At 41.9% G+C, this 22,986-nt stretch overlaps 1 protein-coding gene across 1 annotated transcript in view; it reads right to left on the bottom strand.

Annotated features, from left to right (window-relative positions):
* Positions 1-22,986, bottom strand: part of decr1 (2,4-dienoyl CoA reductase 1, mitochondrial) — a 178,379-nt gene that overhangs the window by 56,695 nt on the left and 98,698 nt on the right. The gene's annotated exons all lie outside the window — the stretch shown is intronic.

Raw genomic sequence — 22,986 nt, 5'->3', positions numbered from 1 at the left:
TCATTTGCATAAAGTAAAAAAAAAAGGACACTGACATGAGTGTGTTGCTGATAGTGTGTGTTTATTGGAAGATATAGTTGTATCTGTTGCCTTACCTCACCTTCTCTTTGCTTCACAGAGAATCAGTTTGTCGTGTCCACCTGGGGGGTGTTTGGCGGTGGTAGGAAGTCCAGGAGCGCCGGCTTTAATCCTTGCGGGCGCTGGAGAGCGAGCCACGAATCACTCCACCAGAGGGATGTTGTTTTTATGTTTTTACACTTTTAAGCACAGGTGAATAATAAATAGTTTCTGTTTGGAACCGCTTTCTGGTTATTTTTAGCGCTGGGTCCTGTCTGACGCAGGTCCGCTCCTCAACCCGCGTCGACACATAACAGTAGTTCCCGGCCATTCCATAATGGACCCAGAGGCAGAGGCGGTTCCTTTTGCCGAAAAGATTCAAGAACACTTGGAGAAAATATGGGAGCAAGTACAGCATCTCGCAAATCAAATTAAACAAACAGACGCCCGTGTTACGGAGCTTGCAGCTCAAGCCATTCCGCTTCCTGCAGCGCCAGCTGCGGCATCATCGATACCAGGGCAGATAACTCCGTCACCCAGAGATTCGGTGTTTGAACCGATCATTTGTCATCCGGAGCCTTATGCGGGAGACGTCGAAGCTTGTGCTTCATTTCTGATGCAATGTTCTCTGGTTTTTGCTCAGCGACCGGCTTCCTTCTCTTCTGATGGAAGCCATGTTTCGTATGTGACAAATTTGCTCCGAGGTGACGCCTTAGCTTGGGTCACAGCGTTGTGGAGTAACAACTCGCCATTGTTAGGGTCCTTTAAGGATTTCTCCCGGGAGTTCCGACTGGTTTTTGACCATCCGGTGAAAACGAATACCGTTGCTCAACGGTTGCTGAATCTCAGGCAGGGGAGGCGGAGTGCGGCGGAATATTCCGTGGATTTCCGGATTTTTTCTGCTCAATCAGGTTGGAATGCCGCAGCATTACGGGGCGTGTTTGTAGACGGGTTAAATGAGTCATTAAAAGACGAGCTGGCGGTCCGTGATGAGCCAAACGATTTAGACGAGCTAATATCGTTGGTGATTCGTCTAGATGATCGGATGAAGGAGCGTGGACGCGAGAGAGGACGCCCATCAGAGCGTTTTTTTTTTTGTCTCGGGGCTTTCCCCGACACAAAGCTGGGCCGCCTCTTCTTCGCCCCACTGAGGCTCCTCCGACGGGGCCTCCGGCTCCTCCTATTGACGAGCCCATGCAGCTCGGACGAGTCGAGATTCCTGTATTGCCCCGACACGTAAGCGTCAAGAGAAATAACGGTGACGCAACTCCAAGTGTTCTGGGACAGGCAAAAGAACCCACATAAAAAAAAAAAAAAAATTCTAGCACAAGTAAATGTTTTGTTTTCTTTATTCAGAGGTTATACTTGTTTGGGGAGGTAGGGGCGTATCTGGTGGAGTGATAGGCGGTTAGAAGCCCGCCTGGGCTCACTTACTTGTCAATTTTGTATGTGTTTTTAGGTATTTTCTGTTTGGGTTGTTGGGTCGTTTTGTTTTGTTGTTTTTATTTCTCTACATTCCTAACCCCAACCTCACTTGCCCTTAGACCGCTTGTCTTGTGGGTTGTGGGGTGGTGCAGGTTGGTCACGCTGAGCATTCTCAGAAGACCTCTGCACCTAGGGGGGGGGGGGGGGGGTGTTAGAGGCGTTCTTTTTAGTTTGGTTAGGGCCCGGTTCCACTCCAGCCTCGGTGAGCCTTTGTACCGATTGTCATGGGGGTTGCCAGGGTGTGGTGCAGCGGAGACATGCCTCAGTCGGAGGGGTGGGCCGATCTGTTGCCGTTTGCCATTTCGGTAGTTCCACCCCTCCCGAGTGGCTGGGGTATGGTCGAGTTGGGGCACCGGACGTATTTCCGGTTCTCCGCTGCGCCTTGGGGTTGGAGCTGGGTTAGTTTTTACCTGTTCCCTTCTCCGGCTTAACATTTTGAGCCGTTCGCCAAAATAGAGCCGCCGAAGGGCTCTGGGGGGGACCTGGGGTCTTTCGGGGTGCCGGGGAGGGTAACAGGGTTTATGGTCGTTTTATATCCCCCCGGGGTTGTTTTGGTTGTCCTCCGGGGGTTGGTTTTTGGTTTTATTTTGTTTCCTTCCGGGTTCCGCCTCCAGGGTTGATGGGACGGTCCTCTGGGGGGGAATTGGCTTGGGACCAACCGGCCAAGTGTGACCGGATCTGGGGTTCTGGGGTTGTGGGGAGGGTACCTCCTGGGGTTGATGATACGGTCCCCTGGGGGGCACCGTTTTACTCCATGTAGACCTGGGGACCTTTGTGGGATTACGGTTTTGGCTGTTCCTCCTGGAACTGGCAATGAAGGCCTTCTGAGGGGGGGTTGGGCTCTGCAGGTCATTCTGGGGGGGTTGTTTGTTATGTTTCTTTTATGCATTTACGTTTGTACTGTGTTTGTGGGACTGTGTTGGGTTTTTGTGTTTGGGAGTTTTTCTTTTCCTCCCGGGGTTTGATGGGACGGTCCCCTGGGGAGGTTTTGGGTGGGTTTTATGTTTTTTTGTGTGAGTGGACTTGTTCTGGGGACTGTTTTGGGGCTTTTGTTGATTCCAGCCGGCCTTCCAGCTGCGGTGCCTGTCTTGCCGTCTGCTTCCTGACGTGGACCCCGGAGGGAGGTGCTGTTCTCGGGCCTGGTCTGTTCGGTCGCCGGGAGGCTTCCCGTTGATGGGGGGGTACTGTTGTGTGTTGGGAGGCGTGGCTGGATGTTTTGGTGTTCTTTTCTTTTCTTTGCTCTCCAGGTGGCATGAGGGCTGATTTGTCTGTGAAGAAGGTGCTGGCTGAAGAGTCTTCACCCTCATTAACATCATGGAAAGCACCTGTGAGTGGTGCTCACGTGCAACCTGGACGACTTGCAGCTGAAGCAGATAATTGGATGGCGTTCTGCATTTAAGTCATGTGTGATTCAAGCAGAACTGCCGGGAACTCGACCTTGTGACGTTCGTTTGTGAGACGCTGAGGACCGCGCCTGGGTCTTGACACATCGAGCCCGTGAAGCAGGGAGGGGTGAGGACACATGCTGTCAGCACACACGAAAGGTAATTAAGTGTTTAAGTAATTGTTGATAGTAACTTGGTGTTTTGTTACACAGTATACTGGAATTGTGAAGAGAATTGTGCAGTTTGCTTCTCACTGCTGTGGCGTGAAGGATAAGTGATCCTCCACTTGTTGTGAGAAGCTGCTCATTTGCATAAAGTAAAAAAAAAGGACACTGACCTGAGTGTGTTGCTGATAGCGTGTGTTTATTGGAAGATATAGTTGTATCTGTTGCCTTACCTCACCTTCTCTTTGCTTCACAGAGAATCAGTTTGTTGTGTCCACCTGGGGGGTGTTTGGCGGTGGTAGGAAGTCCAGGAGCGCCGGCTTTAATCCTTGCGGGCGCTGGAGAGCGAGCCACGAATCACTCCACCAGAGGGATGTTGTTTTTATGTTTTTACACTTTTAAGCACAGGTGAATAATAAATAGTTTCTGCTTGGAACCGCTTTCTGGTTATTTTTAGCGCTGGGTCCTGTCTGACGCAGGTCCGCTCCTCAACCCGCGTCGACACATAACATAATCTTTATCACTGGTTCTGTTTTCTGCCATTTATTTTTGGTGTGATTTGTGGTTTGCTTTTCCATCTCATTATCTGAGTGTGCATTTACATTTATACTTTAGCCAGTATTAGTTCCATTCTAGTTTTTGGCTATAGCTTTTTATTGTCTTGTTGTTCTCCTGTTAGGCTGGTCACATTATTTCCTTGGTTGCTCCCTTTGTTTTGTTCACATTGATTATTATTTGTCCTGTGCACATCATGTTCTGCACAGCTGGTTTTTCTGTCACTTATTTATTTTGCCCCGGTTCGCTTAGCTTCTGTCTCTCAGCACTGTCTTGACTCTCTTCTCCCCTCTTTGCTTTACTGGACCACACCTCCTTCCAGAACCTTCACTGACACCTGCGTCTTGTTCCACTAATTACACCACCTGGGATTTAAGCCCTCACAGTCTCACAGCTCATTGCCTGATTGTCGAATGTATTTCACTTTCCAGCCCTCACAACTAGCATTGTTTTGCCTTGTGATCAGCCTGCCGGTATTTGACCTTGTTCTGTCCATGACCACGTTTTTGTCTTTGCCTCTGAATGCCACCATGCCGTGTATTTTGACCTCAGCCTGTCGTCTGTCTGTATTTTTGCTTCGCTGCTGGACCACATGTGTACCGAATCCCTGCTTGTTTCTTCCATTAAACCCTATTCTAACTGCATTCGCTGTGAGAGTTTGCATTTGTGTCCACTGGTTTGTGCCACGCATGTCAATTACTGAAATTGCTGAATAAAAGTTAGAAAATGATTTATTTTTTTAGTATCTATCTGTATTCTGTAAAGTAGTGACTTCAGTTTTACTGTCAGGTATTTTTCTAAAATCCAGCCAGGCTATTTGTGCTGAACTGCCCACTTGCCCCTCCACTGCCAACAGAGAGACGAGCAGAACAGCACTGCAGCTCAGATATTATATATATAATATATATAATATTATATATATATATATATATATATATATATATATATATATATATATATATATATATATATATATATATATACACAGAGAGAGAGAGAGAGAGAGAAAGAGAGGAGGAAAAAGTGTGAACAGCAGACGCTACATGCTTTAAAAAAACACCAAAGCAATTTTAATCGACGATCATCTTCACCACACAGCCTCAGTGAAACAGAAAAGTGAGAAAAATTGATTCAGAAAGTTTTTCAACCAGGATTCATCATTAAAAGAGCAAATTTACTCCTTTACTTCTTCCAGAATAATTTTTTCATTTTCTTTTTATTATTATTTATGCACCAATGACACCAGATCAAATTACTTGTGAGAACTTACTTGCCAATAAAATTGATTCTGATTTGACAGTCATATCAGTCCAGGTTTAGCTCTTGTTCAAACAAGACAATTAGATTCAAAGATTCCCCAATTAGGGGTTATATTGTTTTTGGTAACACTTTATTTGAAGGTACCGTCATAATCATGACATGACTGTTACATAACACAGTCATGAATGTGGCATAAACATTATGTCAATTTCATAAATGTTTATGACTGCTGTCATTAAGTGTCATTCGGTTTTTGTCATGACAAGTCGAGATTTTTTTTGGGTTGGGTTGATTATGACAACTTGACATTAATCAAAGTGACATGACCAGAAGTTGTCTTTGTCATGACAACTTCACATTAAATTTGTTTGTGATGTCCTTATTATGACAACTTGACATTAATCAAATCGACATTACCGGATAATGTCTTTGTCATGACAAGTTGAGATTTTTTTGGGGTTGTCTTGATTATGACAACTTGACATTAATCAAAGTGACATGACCAGATAATGTCTTTGTCATGACAACGTGACATTAAATTTGTTTGTGATGTCCTTATTATGACAACTTGACATTAATCAAAGTGACATGACCAGAAGTTGTCTTTGTCATGACAACTTGACATTAAATTTGTTTGTGATGTCCTTATTATGACAGCTTGACATTAATCAAATCGACATTACCGGATAATGTCTTTGTCATGACAACTTGACATTAAATTTGTTTGGGATGTCCTTATGATGACAGCTTGACATTAATCAAATCGACATTACCGGATAATGTCTTTGTCATGACAAGCTGACATTAAATTTGTTTGTGATGTCCTTATTATGACAACTTGACATTAATCAAAGTGACATGACCAGATAATGTCTTTGTCATGACAACTTGACATTAAATTTGTTTGTGATGTCCTTATTATGACAGCTTGACATTAATCAAATCGACATTATCGGATAATGTCTTTGTCATGACAACTTGACATTAAATTTGTTTGGGATGTCCTTATGATGACAGCTTGACATTAATCAAATCGACATTACCGGATAATGTCTTTGCCATGACAAGCTGACATTAAATTTGTTTGGGATGTCATTATGACAGCTTGACATTAATCAAATCGACATTACCAGATAATGTCTTTGTCATGACAAGCTGACATTAAATTTGTTTGTGATGTCCTTATGATGACAGCTTGACATTAATCAAATCGACATTACCAGATAATGTCTTTGTCATGACAAGCTGACATTAAATTTGTTTGGGATGTCCTTATTATGACAACTTGACATTAATCAAATCGACATTACCAGATAATGTCTTTGCCATGACAAGCTGACATTAAATTTGTTTGGGATGTCCTTATTATGACAGCCTGACATTAATCAAATCGACATTACCAGATAATGTCTTTGTCATGACAAGTTGAAATTAAATTTGTTTGGGATGTCCTTATTATGACAGCTTGACATTAATCAAATTGACATTACCAGATAATGTCTTTGTCATGACAAGCTGACATTAAATTTGTTTGTGATGTCCTTATTATGACAGCTTGACATTAATCAAATCGACATTACCAGATAATGTCTTTGCCATGACAGGTTGACATTAAATTTGTTTGGGATGTCCTTATTATGACAACTTGACATTAATCAAATCGACATTACCAGATAATGTCTTTGTCATGACAAGCTGACATTAAATTTGTTTGTGATGTCCTTATTATGACAGCTTGACATTAATCAAATCGACATTACCAGATAATGTCTTTGCCATGACAGGTTGACATTAAATTTGTTTGGGATGTCCTTATTATGACAGCTTGACATTAATCAAATCGACATTACCAGATAATGTCTTTGCCATGACAGGTTGACATTAAATTTGTTTGAGATGTCCTTATTATGACAGCTTGACATTAATCAAATCGACATTACCAGATAATGTCATTGACATGACAAGCTCACATTAAATTTGTTTGTGATGTCCTTATTATGACAGCTTGACATTAATCAAATCGACATTACCAGATAATGTCTTTGACATGACAGGTTGACATTAAATTTGTTTGTGATGTCCTTATTATGACAGCTTGACATTAATCAAATCGACATTACCAGATAATGTCTTTGACATGACAAGTTGAAATTAAATTTGTTTGGGATGTCCTTATTATGACAACTTGACATTAATCAAATCGACATTACCAGATAATGTCTTTGTCATGACAAGCTGACATTAAATTTGTTTGGGATGTCCTTATTATGACAGCTTGACATTAATCAAATCGACATTACCAGATAATGTCTTTGACATGACAAGTTGAAATTAAATTTGTTTGGGATGTCCTTATTATGACAACTTGACATTAATCAAATCGACATTACCAGATAATGTCTTTGACATGACAGGTTGACATTAAATTTGTTTGTGATGTCCTTATTATGACAGCTTGACATTAATCAAATCGACATTACCAGATAATGTCTTTGACATGACAAGTTGAAATTAAATTTGTTTGGGATGTCCTTATTATGACAACTTGACATTAATCAAATCGACATTACCAGATAATGTCTTTGTCATGACAAGCTGACATTAAATTTGTTTGTGATGTCCTTATTATGACAGCTTGACATTAATCAAATCGACATTACCAGATAATGTCTTTGCCATGACAGGTTGACATTAAATTTGTTTGGGATGTCCTTATTATGACAGCTTGACATTAATCAAATCGACATTACCAGATAATGTCTTTGCCATGACAGGTTGACATTAAATTTGTTTGAGATGTCCTTATTATGACAGCTTGACATTAATCAAATCGACATTACCAGATAATGTCTTTGACATGACAAGCTCACATTAAATTTGTTTGGGATGTCCTTATTATGACAGCTTGACATTAATCAAATCGACATTACCAGATAATGTCTTTGACATGACAAGCTGACATTAAATTTGTTTGTGATGTCCTTATTATGACAGCTTGACATTAATCAAATCGACATTACCAGATAATGTCTTTGCCATGACAGGTTGACATTAAATTTGTTTGAGATGTCCTTATTATGACAGCTCGACATTAATCAAATCGACATTACCAGATAATGTCTTTGACATGACAGGTTGACATTAAATTTGTTTGTGATGTCCTTATTATGACAGCTTGACATTAATCAAATCGACATTACCAGATAATGTCTTTGACATGACAAGTTGACATTAAATTTGTTTGGGATGTCCTTATTATGACAGCTTGACATTAATCAAATCGACATTACCAGATAATGTCTTTGACATGACAAGTTGACATTAAATTTGTTTGGGATGTCCTTATTATGACAGCTTGACATTAATCAAATCGACATTACCAGATAATGTCTTTGACATGACAAGTTGACATTAAATTTGTTTGGGATGTCCTTATTATGACAGCTTGACATTAACAAAATATACATGTATTTGTGTCTTGATGGCAAGCTGACATAATGAGTAATAGATAGCACTTTATAATAACTACACCTTATTTAGCCTTAATTAAGCATGAACAAATACATAATGAAATAGTAACGAATAATTAAATAAGAATGACTCATACTTAAGTAATTAACTAATAAATTTAATTAATGCTTTACTTCTAATAAATAGTCTCCTGCATTAAGTGTTTACTAATTTTTTCTTTATACTTAATAAGCCATGAACAAGCTATTTGTAAGTGCACATATTATTATGCCAAGAGTTAGACATGTATTAATGATCAGGAAGTGTCTTAATAAATGATTTACCAATTGTGCAATACATGAAAATTCAGTAAGGTATGTTTTCTATAATACATTACCATTCCAAGATAGAACTCCACTAGTGTATACTAAAGTATATCTAAATATCTAAAAAAAAAGAAAAGTAGAGTAGAGTCACTTAGGTGCCTGGTCTTGAGAACCAGGGATGGTTCTCAAGACCAGGGATGGCATGTATAATTCACACAGTTGCTAATACTGAGCAGCGCGATGCGGCAGAGCTGCCGAGCTTAGCGAGGATGATGACAAACGAGTACAAGCGTGTTCTCGCAGTCCATCCAGCTCAGTTTCCTCCATAACTGCAAACCGTTCACATTCGCCATCGCAAACAGGAAGTTCACATAGGAAGTACACAGGAAGTACACACGAAGAATGATGGGAGAGACCGAGGTGCATGATGGGAGAACTTTTTCCCAGAAATGTGTAGAAACGGTGTAACATCGTCCCACTGGACACCAGCAAAAGGCTGGCATAGGAATACACTTGAGTGAGCCGCATTACCACCGTAACTCTATAGCTTTGGTCAATAAAGTAGATCGGAAAAATGGATAAGCCAGTTCTGAGTTTCTCAGTGCGCATGCGCGGTTGAGATAGCTAAAACTTCTGGTTCACAGGTCAATGCATAGAAACTCGCTGCCAACGCCGTTCACACTGGTAAGAAGACAGTGTTTTTTGAAGCAACATAACAGCTTAAAGAGCTGAAAGGAATTACACTGTGGACATAAAATGTTATGAAAACATTTCTAAAGTCAGTAGTTGTACCACGTAGGTCCCATTCTATGACAAGCCGCTTCCAGTGTTTGCAAACAAAGTAACAAAATTATCAGATTATTAATGAGCCATTTGTGTACTAATTAAAAGGCAACGGAATAAGAATGAAACTACCCTCTGGACCTACATTCAGGTTAGAATTTTTTTTTTTTTAATCTGAAAGTCAAATATAAAGTTCTGTTAGTGAAATTTCAGGTGGATTCTTGGTATATTTCAACATTGAGAAGACATATGTGACACATGAATATATTACTATCTAATGGATCAGATTCTTAAAAAATACTCAGTGGTAATTATTAATTTACAATCAAATTTGTGAATTAGGCATAAATAATATATTGTTGTGACATTAGTTACAGATCTCAACGAAAGAATAAAATTTCTATGATATATATAGAAACAGTATGAACTGTTATTAATTTGTTGCTTATTAATAATGGCAGGTACTATAATGAACATTTTACATTTATAATTACTGTGAACTGTTACTAATTTATTGCTTATTTATAATTAGAGGTCCTGTAATGAATATTTCTGCATTGCACACAGCATAAGTATCTAGTTTCATTGAATTAAAATGTTGCTTTATGATATTGTCATTAAATATCTCTCAGTATATTTCTAATTGCAATTTAATCCATTATACACTCAACAAAAATATAAACGCAACACTTTTGGTTTTGCTCCCATTTTGTATGAGATGAACTCAAAGATCTAAAACTTTTTCCACATACACAATATCACCATTTCCCTCAAATATTGTTCACAAACCAGTCTAAATCTGTGATAGTGAGCACTTCTTTGCTGAGATAATCCATCCCACCTCACAGGTGTGCCATATCAAGATGCTGATTAGACACCATGATTAGTGCACAGGTGTGCCTTAGACTGCCCACAATAAAAGGTCACTCTGAAAGGTGCAGTTTTGTTTTATTGGGGGGGATACCAGTCAGTATCTGGTGTGACCACCATTTGCCTCATGCAGTGCAACACATCTCCTTCGCATAGAGTTGATCAGGTTGTCAATTGTGGCCTGTGGAATGTTGGTCCACTCCTCTTCAATGGCTGTGCGAAGATGCTGGATATTGGCAGGAACTGGTACACGCTGTCGTATACGCCGGTCCAGAGCATCCCAAACATGCTCAATGGGTGACATGTCCGGTGAGTATGCCGGCCATGCAAGAACTGGGACATTTTCAGCTTCCAAGAATTGTGTACAGATCCTTGCAACATGGGGCCGTGCATTATCCTGCTGCAACATGAGGTGATGTTCTTGGATGTATGGCACAACAGTGGGCCTCAGGATCTCGTCACGGTATCTCTGTGCATTCAAAATGCCATCAATAAAATGCACCTGTGTTCTTCGTCCATAACAGATGCCTGCCCATACCATAACCCCACCGCCACCATGGGCCACTCGATCCACAACATTGACATCAGAAAACCGCTCACCCACACGACGCCACACACACTGTCTGCCATCTGCCCTGGACAGTGTGAACCGGGATTCATCCTTGAAGAGAACACCTCTCCAACGTGCCAAACGCCAGCGAATGTGAGCATTTGCCCACTCAAGTCGGTTATGATGACGAACTGGAGTCAGGTCGAGACCCCGATGAGGACGACGAGCATGCAGATGAGCTTCCCTGAGACGGTTTCTGACAGTTTGTGCAGAAATTCTTTGGTTATGCAAACCGATTGTTCCAGCAGCTGTCCGAGTGGCTGGTCTCAGACGATCTTGGAGGTGAACATGCTGGATGTGGAGGTCCTGGGCTGGTGTGGTTACACGTGGTCTGCGGTTGTGAGGCTGGTTGGATGTACTGCCAAATTCTCTGAAATGCCTTTGGAGACGGCTTATGGTAGAGAAATGAACATTCAATACACGAGCAACAGCTCTGGTTGACATTCCTGCTGTCAGCATGCCAATTGCACGCTCCCTCAAATCTTGCGACATCTGTGGCATTGTGCTGTGTGATAAAACTGCACCTTTCAGAGTGGCCTTTTATTGTGGGCAGTCTAAGGCACACCTGTGCACTAATCATGGTGTCTAATCAGCATCTTGATATGGCACACCTGTGAGGTGGGATGGATTATCTCAGCAAAGGAGAAGTGCTCACTATCACAGATTTAGACTGGTTTGTGAACAATATTTGAGGGAAATGGTGATATTGTGTATGTGGAAAAAGTTTTAGATCTTTGAGTTCATCTCATACAAAATGGGAGCAAAACCAAAAGTGTTGCGTTTATATTTTTGTTGAGTGTACATGTTGTCAGTGTCACATAAGTCAAGAGAATAAATATCTGTTGTTGTGTAAACATCACTTTTTTAATGAAATCATCAACCCCTGAAGAAAATTATTAAAATAATATTGCCCAATTGAACTCAGCCACATGGGGTGTGCAGTCAGTACATTCTGAGTGCCGGTCCCAAGCCAGGATAAATGAGGAGGGTTGAGTCAGGAAGGGCATCCAGCGTAAAACAAGCCAACAAACTATGCAGACTAATATCGAATTTCCATACCGGATCGGTCACGGCCTGGGTTAACAACATCCACCACCGGTGCTGTTGCCCAACAGGGTGCGTGTGGAAATTGGGCTACTGCTGGTCGAAGATGATGAAGAAGGGGAGGAGAATGTTTCCACAAACAGCGGGAGAAGAAGAAAACTAGAAGGGTGGAAATGAGAGTGGGGACTTTGAATGTTAGTAGTATGACTGGTAAAGGGAGAGAGCTGGCTGATATGATGGAGAGGAGAAAGGTAGACATATTGTGTGTGCAAGAGACCAAGTGGAAGGGAAGTAAGAGCAGGAGCATCGGCGGTGGGTACAAGTTGTTGTACCATGGTGAGGACAGGAAGAGAAATGGCAAATTGCATATTGCGAGCTGTACAAGAAGTTGAATACAACCCCTGGCAAAAACAATGGAATCACCGGCCTCGGAGGATGTTCATTCAGTTGTTTAATTTTGTAGAAAAAAAGCAGATCACAGACATGACACAAAACTAAAATCATTTCAAATGGCAACTTTCTGGCTTTAAGAAACACTATAAGAAATCAGGAAAAAAAATTGTGGCAGTCAGTAACGGTTACTTTTTTAGACCAAGCAGAGGGAAAAAAATATGGAATCACTCAATTCTGAGGAATAAATTATGGAATCATGAAAAACAAAAGAACGCTCCAACACATCACTAGTATTTTGTTGCACCACCTCTGGCTTTTATAACAGCTTGCAGTCTCTGAGGCATGGACTTAATGAGTGACAAACAGAGCCATCAATCTGGCTCCAACTTTCTCTGATTGCTGTTGCCAGATCAGCTTTGCAGGTTGGAGCCTTGTCATGTACCATTTTCTTCAACTTCCACCAAAGATTTTCAATTGGATTAAGATCCGGACTATTTGCAGGCCATGACATTGACCCTATGTGTCTTTTTGCAAGGAATGTTTTCACAGTTTTTGCTCTATGGCAAGATGCATTATCATGTTGAAAAATGATTTCATCATCCCCAAACATCCTTTCAATTGATGGGATAAGAAAAGTGTCCAAAATATCAACGTAAACTTGTGCATTTATTGATGATGTAATGACAGCCATCTCCCCAGTGCCTTTACCTGACATGCAGCCCCATATCATCAATGACTGGGGAAATTTACATGTTCTCTTCAGGCAGTCATCTTTATAAATCTCATTGGAACGGCACCAAACAAAAGTTCCAGCATCATCACCTTGCCCAATGCAGATTCGAGATTCATCACTGAATATGACTTTCGTCCAGTCATCCACAGTCCACGATTGCTTTTCCTTAGCCCATTGTAACCTTGTTTTTTTGTGTTTAGGTGTTAATGATGGCTTTCGTTTAGCTTTTCTGTATGCAAATCCCATTTCCTTTAGTTGGTTTCTTACAGTTCAGTCACAGACGTTGACTCCAGTTTCCTCCCATTCGTTCCTCGTTTGTTTTGTTGTGCATTTTCGATTTTTGAGACATATTGCTTTCTTGACGCTTTGATGTCTTCCTTGGTCTACCAGTATGTTTGCCTTTAACAACCTTCCCATGTTGTTTGTATTTGGTCCAGAGTTTAGACACAGCTGACTGTGAACAACCAACATCTCTTGCAACATTGCGTGATGATTTACCCTCTTTTAAGAGTTTGATAATCCTCTCCTTTGTTTCAATTGACATCTCTCGTGTTGGAGCCATGATTCATGTCAGTCCACTTGGTGTAACAGCTCTCCAAGGTGTGATCACTCCTTTTTAGATGCAGACTAACGAGCAGATCTGATTTGATGCAGGTGTTAGTTTTGGGGATGAAAATTTGCAGGGTGATTCCATAATTTATTCCTCAGAATTGAGTGAGTCCATATTTTTTTCCCTCTGCTTGGTCTAAAAAAGTAACCGTTACTGACTGCCACAATTTTTTTTCTTGATTTCTCATAGTGTTTCTTAAAGCCAGAAAGCTGCCATTTGAAATGACTTTAGTTTTGTGTCATGTCTGTGATCTGCTTTTTTTCTACAAAATTAAACAACTGAATGAACATCCTCCGAGGCCGGTGATTCCATAATTTTTGCCAGGGGTTGTAGTAATAAAGGAGAAAAGGACTTGTATTGATTGGCCAAACAAAGGGACAGAGCTGGAAAGGATGTGCAGCAGGTTAGGATGGTAAAAGATGCACATAGTAATGTGCTGACAAGTGAGGAGTGTGTGGTGAGAAAGTGGAGGGAATATTTTGAAGAGATGATGAAGAAAAAAAATGAGCGAGAGAAAAGGCTGGATGATGTGGTGAGAGTAAATCAGGAAGTAAAAGAGATTAGTAAGGAAGAAGTGAGGGCTGCTATGAAGAGGATGAAGAGTGGAAAGGCAGTTGGTCCAGGAGAGATGGCAGTAGAGTTTCTAACCAGATTGTTTAATAAAATCTTGGAAAGTGAGAGGATGCCTGAGGAGTGGAGACGAAGTGTGCTGGTCCCTATTTTCAAGAACAAGGGTGATGTGCAGAGATGCAGTAACTACAGAGGCATAAAGTTGATCAGCCACAGCAAGAAGTTATGGGAAAGAGTAGTAGAAGCTAGGCTTAGAAAACAGGTGAAGATCTGTGAGCAGCAATATGGTTTCATGCCGAGAAAGAGCACTACAGATGCAATGTTTGCTCTGAGAATACTGTTGGAGAAGTAGAGAGAAGGCCAGAAAGAGTTACATTGTGTGTTTGTGGATTTAGAAAAAGCTTATGATAGGGTGCCAAGAGAAGAGCTGTGGTATTGTATGAGGAAGTCTGGAGTGGCAGAGAAGTATGTTAGGGTAGTGCAGGACATGTACAAGAATAGCATGACAGCGGTGAGATGCGCAGTCACAATGACAGACTCATTCAAGGTGGAGGTGGGATTACACCAAGGATCAGCTCTGAGTCCTTTCTTGTTTGCAGTTGTGATGGACAGTTGACAGATGAGATCAGACAGGAGTCCCCATGGACTATGATGTTTGCAGACGATATTGTGATCTGTAGTGAGAGTAGAGAGCAAGTTGAGTCTAGTCTGGAGAGGTGGAGATATGCTTTGGAGAGAAGGGGAATGAAAGTCAGTAGAACCAACACTGAGTCCATGTGTGTGAACGAGAGGGAGCCCAGTGGAATAGTGCAGTTACAAGGAGTAGAAGTGGTGAAAGTAGATGAGTTTAAATATTTGGGGTCAACTGTTCAAAGTAATGGAGAGTGTGGTAGAGAGGTGAAGAAGAGAGTGCAGGCAGGGTGGAGTGGGTGGAGAAAGGTGGCAGGAGTGATTTATGACTGAAGAATATCAGCAAGAGTGAAGAAGAAAGTTTACAAGATAGTAGTGAGACCAGCTATGTTGTACGGCTTAGAGATGGTGGCACTAACAAAAAGACAGGAGGCAGAGCTGGAGGTGGCAGAGCTGAAGATGTTGAGATTCTCTTTGGGAGTGACAAGAATGGACAAGATTAGGAATGAACATATCAGAGGGACAGCTCAAGTGGGACGGTTTGGAGACAAAGTCAGAGAGGCGAGATTGAGATGGTTTGGACATGTGCAGAGGAGGGACCCAGGGTATATAAATCAAATCAAATCAATTTTATTTATATAGCGCCAAATCACAACAACAGTTGCCCCAAGGCGCTTTATATTGCAAGGCAAATATATATAGGGAGAAGGATGCTGAGGATGGACCCACCAGGCAGGAGGAGAAGAGGGAGACCAAAGAGGAGGTTCATGGATGTGCTGAGGGAGGACATGTAGGTGGTTGGTGAGACAGAAGAAGATACAGAGGACAGGGTGAGATGGAGATGACTGAGCTGCTGTGGCGCCCCCTAACGGGAACAGCCGAAAGACAAAGAAGAAGAATATTGCCCAATTGAATCTTCAATTTTTACAGTATTTCAACCAATCAACTTTAATATTTTTTGACAGAGATAAACGCTGCTCGGTCAAAGGCCTTGCCGAGCAGCGTTTATCCCTTTAACCACTCCCTGGTGATTTTGCTGCAAAGTGTCTGCTTGTGCAGCTGTAAACTACACAAATCACCAGTTCAAAGGCTGTGGACGAAGGATGTAGAGTTTGTAGTGAAATCTTTTGGAGAACAATACAGATAAAATGTGTTTTTTTCCTGTTATTCATTTGTTATTCATTTTCCAATTAATTGAGTTCATGAACGTTTCATACTATAAGGAAGGAATGTAGTGCATTGATTAAGCAGCATAATGTTATGAGTGTACCAAATCTATCTATCTATCTATCTATCTATCTATCTATCTATCTATCTATCTATCTATCTATCTATCTATCTATCTATCTATCTATCTATCTATCTATCTATCTATCTATCTATCTATCTACATGAGCTTGCTGATAATTACACCAAACTTGGATAAACTTTGATTAAAAAAATCCAACTGTCATAATTTATGTAAATGTAAGTGTGGGGGAATAAGCCTGAAAATGAGATGCATGCTGTATTTCCATCCATCCATCCATCCATTTTCTTCCACTTTATCTGGAGTCGGGTCGCAGGGGCAGCAGCTCAAGCAAAGCCGCCCAGACCTCCTGATCCACACACACCTCCCCCAGCTCCTCCAGGGGAACCCCAAGGTGTTCCCAAGCCAGCCAAGAGATGTAGTCCCTCCAGCGTGTCCTGGGTCTTCCCCGGGTCCTCCTCCCAGTGGGACGTGCCCGGAACACCTCTCCAGCGAGGCGTCCAGGGGGCATCCGGAAAAGATGCCCGAGCCAGCTCAACTGACTCCTTTCGACGTGGAGGAGCAGCGGCTCGACTCCGAGCTCCTCCCGAGTGACCGAGCTCCTCACCCTGTCTCTAAGGGAGCGCCCAGCCACCCTGCGGAGGAAACTCATCTCAGCCGCTTGTACTCGTGATATTGTTCTTTCAGTCATGATCCAAATCTTATGACCATAGGTGAGGATCGGAACATAGATCGATCGGTAAATCGAGAGCTTTGCCCCCCTACTCAGCTCTCTCTTCACCACGACGGTCCGATATTTAATGCTTCGATCTTAAATATGATCAATCTATCTTTGTTAGTTGGCTATGTACCACAGGCTTTTAAGGTGGCAGTAATTAAACCATTACTTAAAAAGCCATCACTTGACCCAGCTATCTTAGCTAATTAGGCCAATCTCCAACCTTCCTTTTCTCTCAAAAATTCTTGAAAGGGTAGTTGTAAAACAGCTAACTGATCATCTGCAGAGGAATGGTCTATTTGAAGAGTTTCAGTCAGGTTTTAGAATTCATCATAGTACAGAAACAGCATTAGTGAAGGTTGCAAATGATCTTCTTATGGCCTCAGACAGTGGACTCATCTCTGTGCTTGTTCTGTTAGACCTCAGTGCTGCTTTTGATACTGTTGACCATAAAATTTTATTACAGAGATTAGAGCATATGCCATAGGTATTAAAGGCACTGCGCTGCGGTGGTTTGAATCATATTTGTCTAATAGATTACAATTTGTTCATGTAAATGGGGAATCTTCTTCACAGACTAAGGTTAATTATGGAGTTCCACAAGGTTCTGTGCTAGGACCAATTTTATTCACTTTATACATGCTTCCCTTAGGTAGTATTATTAGACGGTATTGCTTAAATTTTCATTGTTACGCAGATGATACCCAGCTTTATCTATCCATGAAGCCAGAGGACACACACCAATTAGCTAAACTGCAGGATTGTCTTACAGACATAAAGACATGGATGACCTCTAATTTCCTGCTTTTAAACTCAGATAAAACTGAAGTTATTGTACTTGGCCCCACAAATCTTAGAAACATGGTGTCTAACCAGATCCTTACTCTGGATGGCATTACCCTGACCTCTAGTAATACTGTGAGAAATCTTGGAGTCATTTTTGATCAGGATATGTCATTCAAAGCGCATATTAAACAAATATGTAGGACTGCTTTTTTGCATTTACGCAATATCTCTAAAATCAGAAAGGTCTTGTCTCAGAGTGATGCTGAAAAACTAATTCATGCATTTATTTCCTTTAGGCTGGACTATTGTAATTCATTATTATCAGGTTGTCCTAAAAGTTCCCTAAAAAGCCTTCAGTTAATTCAAAATGCTGCAGCTAGAGTACTGATGGGGACTAGAAGGAGAGAGCATATCTCACCCATATTGGCCTCTCTTCATTGGCTTCCTGTTAATTCTAGAATAGAATTTAAAATTCTTCTTCTTACTTATAAGTGTTATGTGTCGGACGCAGCTCGGAGAACCGACCAGCGTTTGAAGGACCCAGTATGAAATAAGCAGAGCACGGTACAAAGGATAACTGAATTTAATACATAACAGTGATACAAAATATACAAAAGAAAGTGCGGTCTGGCGTGGTGCGCTCCCAGCAGCGCTAACGGTCCGGAGCCAGAAGCTGTTCGGACCCAAGGACCCCGCCGACACCCCCCAGGTGGCCACAACAAACCGAGTCTGTGAAAGAAGGAACCATTATGTGAGTCCACACTCTACACACAGAGAGAACACTTAAAGGTGTACAAACAGCAAACACTTCCTGGCTTGATTACTAATCAGCTTCCCAACCTGCAGGCATGGAACATCCAGTTCACAAAACTCCACTGCAGTGGAAGCCGATACATGACTAACATACAGCTCAATATAATAAAGGTGTGAGGGACACCACATTTACTGACTGTATAAATGTTAGTCACAAAATCTAACGTACCTCAGGAAGTGTGCTGACGAGCGTGAGACCTCACCCCCTCCTCTTTCACAGACCGTGCATCAAACCCTGGACGTTCTCTGCATCCACTGATGATGAGATGGCTCCCGAGACGACGATCTCACCCGTCTGGTCACAAGGTCGAGTCTCTGGCAAATACACACTGTATACTCCAGTCTTAAATGCCACCATGTTCCAATCCATATAGATGCACCTCAGCTGTGAGTCCTGACGAGCCGCAGGTGATCAGGGTGAGGTCCTGATAACCTCAGCAACACAGCCACTCAGTCCCAAATGCAAGCCACCTGGAAGGAGAAACAAAGGACAGAAACAAAAAGGCAGCCAGGCCCCCCAGCCATATAACAATAAGGTTTTGAATAATCAGGTCCCATCTTATCTTAGGGACCTCGTAGTACCATATCACCCCAATAGAGCGCTTCGCTCTCAGACTGCAGGCTTACTTGTAGTTCCTAGGGTTTGTAAGAGTAGAATGGGAGGCAGAGCCTTCAGCTTTCAGGCTCCTCTCCTGTGGAACCAGCTCCCAATTCAGATCAGGGAGACAGACACCCTCTCTACTTTTAAGATTAGGCTTAAAACTTTCCTTTTTGCTAAAGCTTATAGTTAGGGCTGGATCAGGTGACCCTGAACTATCCCTTAGTTATGCTGCTATAGACGTAGACTGCTGGGGGGTTCCCATGATGCACTGTTTCTTTCTCTTTTTGCTCTGTATGCACCACTCTGCATTTAATCATTAGTGATTGATCTCTGCTCCCCTCCACAGCATGTCTTTTTCCTGGTTCTCTCCCTCAGCCCCAACCAGTCCCAGCAGAAGACTGCCCCTCCCTGAGCCTGGTTCTGCTGGAGGTTTCTTCCTGTTAAAAGGGAGCTTTCCTTCCCACTGTAGCCAAGTGCTTGCTCACAGGGGGTCGTTTTGACCGTTGGGGTTTTACATAATTATTGTATGGCCTTGCCTTACAATATAAAGCGCCTTGGGGCAACTGTTTGTTGTGATTTGGCGCTATATAAAAAAATTGATTGAATTGATTGATACAGTGACCGCATCACTGCAGACGCTGCACTGATCCGTCTATCGATCTCACGCGGCATCCGTCCCTAACTCGTGAACAAGACCCTGAGATACTTAAACTCCTCCACTTGAGGCAAGGACACTCCACCGACCTGTAGAGGGCAAAGCACCTTTTTCCGGTCGAGAATCATGGCCTCGGATTTGGAGGTGCTGACTTTCATCCCGGACGCTTCAAATTCGGCTGCAAACCGCCCCAGTGCATGCTGAAGGTCCTGATTTGACAAAACCAACAGAACCACATCGTCCGCAAACAGCAGAGATGAGATTCTGTGGTTCCCAAACCAGACCCCCTCTACACCCTGGCTGCGCCCAGAAATTCTGTTCATAAAGATAAATGAACAGAACCGGTGACAGAGGGCAGCCCTGGCAGAGGCCAACGTGCACTGGAAACAGGTTTGACATACTACCGGCAATGCGAACCAAGCTTCTGCTATGGTTGTACAGGGACCGGATAGCCCTTAGCAAAGGACCCCGGACCCGGTACTCCCGGAGCACCCCCCACAGGGTGCCCCGAGGGACACGGTCGAACGCCTTCTCCAGATCCACAAAGCACATTTGAACTGGTTGGGCGAACTCCCATGAACCCTCGAGCACCCGATGGAGCGTGTAGAGCTGGTCCAGTGTGCCGCGACCAGGATGAATACCACACTGCTCCTCCTGAATCCGAGGTTCGACTATCGGTCGAATTCTCCTCTCCAGTACTCTGGAATAGACCTTACCGGGGAGGCTGAGGAGTGTGATCCCCCTATAGTTGGAACACACCCTCCAGTCCCCCTTCTTAAACAGAGGGACCACCACCCCATTACATGACACTGGCAGTACTGAGGAGAACTGAGTATTTGTCCCAGTGAGATATGAGTAACTGAGCAGAGAAGGAGAAGAAAGTGTCAAAGTACTAAAAGAAAGAAAGGAAATAAATGAAATGGCTAATAATGGCATACATAGATTAGGAGGGATGAAGGTTACATTATCTGAAAAACAAAAGGAAGGAAATGAGAGAATCAGCTCGGTTATTACTCAAAATTGTTGACATTCTAACAAGCCGTCTACATGTGGTCCATATAGCTTGCCAGTGGTAACCTGGCCACTCGTTTGCTTCAATGGTTTGTACGGCGTTTATGGGCCAATGAGATATCCAGATATTTCTACATACATATCAGTGACTGTAACTCCGGTGTCACTCGCGAGGATCAACACAGAGCACATGAATATACAAATTTATTTTTCACACAATTATGAAAAAAATATATGTACATGTATGAGTTGCTCTGATTTTTATTATCTTGTCTGTTATACCTTTTGATTCAAGACTATTTTTCACTTTAAGTATTTCTGCATTGTATAAAATAAAAATGAATAATAATAATAAGAAGAAGAAGAAGAATGGACTAGATTTATATTGCTCTTGATAATGTCTCAATGTTTTCTCAAAGCACTTATATTTTTATTTCTAACAGTGTTTACACAATGGGGGATTTTCAAGTTGCCTACACGCATGTGTAATACGATATGATACGATACGATACACTTTATTGTCCCTTCCGGGAAATTTGTCTTAGACTCCAAGAGCTGCACAAGTAAAAAGTCAAACTGCCATGACATAATTACATAACTCATACAATTTACATAACTTAATACACACATCAATCATACGTATTGCACATCCCTAATACACATATCCAAATTACACATGCCCATATTACACAGCGGTCTCCCATAATAATTCATGCATATTGCACATATCCCTAAAAACACATACCCCTATTGCACAGCCATCTCCCACATATGGTTAAGGAAAATACTAACAGTGAATAGATAACACTAAAATTACAATGCCACCATGTCATTAACGCACAATCCTACTACCTATCCCAGGAACCATATTTAAGACTCTAATTGATGTGGGCACAAATGAGTTTTTAAGGGATTCAATTTGCACTGAGGGACTCTGTATCGCCTACCAGACGGTAGGAGTTCATACTCAGGATAGAGGATGTGGGAAGGATCTGACAAAGCTCGCTGCACTTCTTTGAGAACAGACTGTTCATACATGGACTGCAGGGAAGAGTTTCCCGTCCTCCCTACCACTTTCATAGCAGTCTTCACCAGACAAGCAAGCCTAGATTTTAACTGGACAGAGAGATTACCGTACCAAGATGACATCCCATACCGGATAATGCTTTCCAAAACAGCCTGATAAACCAAAAACAAGATTTTCTGCTCAACCCCAAACACCCTGAGTGTGCGCAGAAAATATAACCTCTGCTGTAAACGAGAGCATAAGTTATTGACATGCGTTTCCCAGCTGAAGCAAATGCCTAGATACCTGTAAAAGCTGACCTGATTGACTTCTTCATCATGGATTACCAGAGGGGATATGATCACCAATAGAACGAGGGTCAATTATCATCTCCTTAGTTTTCTTTACATTTATAGAAAGAAAGTTAACATCACACCAGTGGACAAAAGACTGCACCTCCTCAAAGTACAGTGATGGATCTGAGTCTTTATGAAGCAGACTGAGGATGGCAGTATCATCAGAAAACTTAAAAACATGATTTCCATGAAAGTGGCTAATGCAATCATTAGTATAGAGAGTAAAAAGGACAGGTGAACTGACACAACCCTGAGGTACGCCAGTACTGATGTTTTTAGAATCAGAGATAGTGTTATTAACTCTGACATTTTGAATTCTATCTGTTAAAAAAGAATAAAACCATTTTATAATTACAGGATTTACTGACAGGTGAATTAATTTTTGAATCAGTAAATGAGGCTGTAACGTCTTAAAAGCTGAACTAAAATCAATAAATAAAAGACGTGCGTAAGCCTTTGGGTCTTCGAGGTGTTTTAGTGACAGGTGGGTGATGCCATTAATGGCATCATCTGTACCCCGCCCTCTCCTATACGCAAACTGCAAGGGATCTAGATCTGAATTTATCTCTGACTTTAAAATAGACACCATATATTTTTCCAAACATTTCATAACAACAGAAGTTAAAGCTACTGGTCTAAAATCATTGTTGGTCGTTGGGCAGGGTTTTTTGGGTACTGGAACAATAATTGACTTTTCCAGAGTAAAGGAACTGTGTGCTGATCCACAGACTGCTGGAAAAACGGACACCAAGCTGATGTGAGCTCCTCTGCAAAAGCCTTTAAAAGAAAAGCTGAGACGCCATCTGGGCCAGCAGACTTATTTTTCTGAACCCTACTATAAAGTAACTTAATTTTGCCTGGATCAA

This window comes from Thalassophryne amazonica, unplaced genomic scaffold (genome assembly GCF_902500255.1).
Source record: "Thalassophryne amazonica unplaced genomic scaffold, fThaAma1.1, whole genome shotgun sequence".
NCBI classification, from domain to species: domain Eukaryota; kingdom Metazoa; phylum Chordata; class Actinopteri; order Batrachoidiformes; family Batrachoididae; genus Thalassophryne; species Thalassophryne amazonica.
Note: the sequence above shows the minus strand (reverse complement) of the source record. Positions and strands in the feature narration are given on the sequence as shown.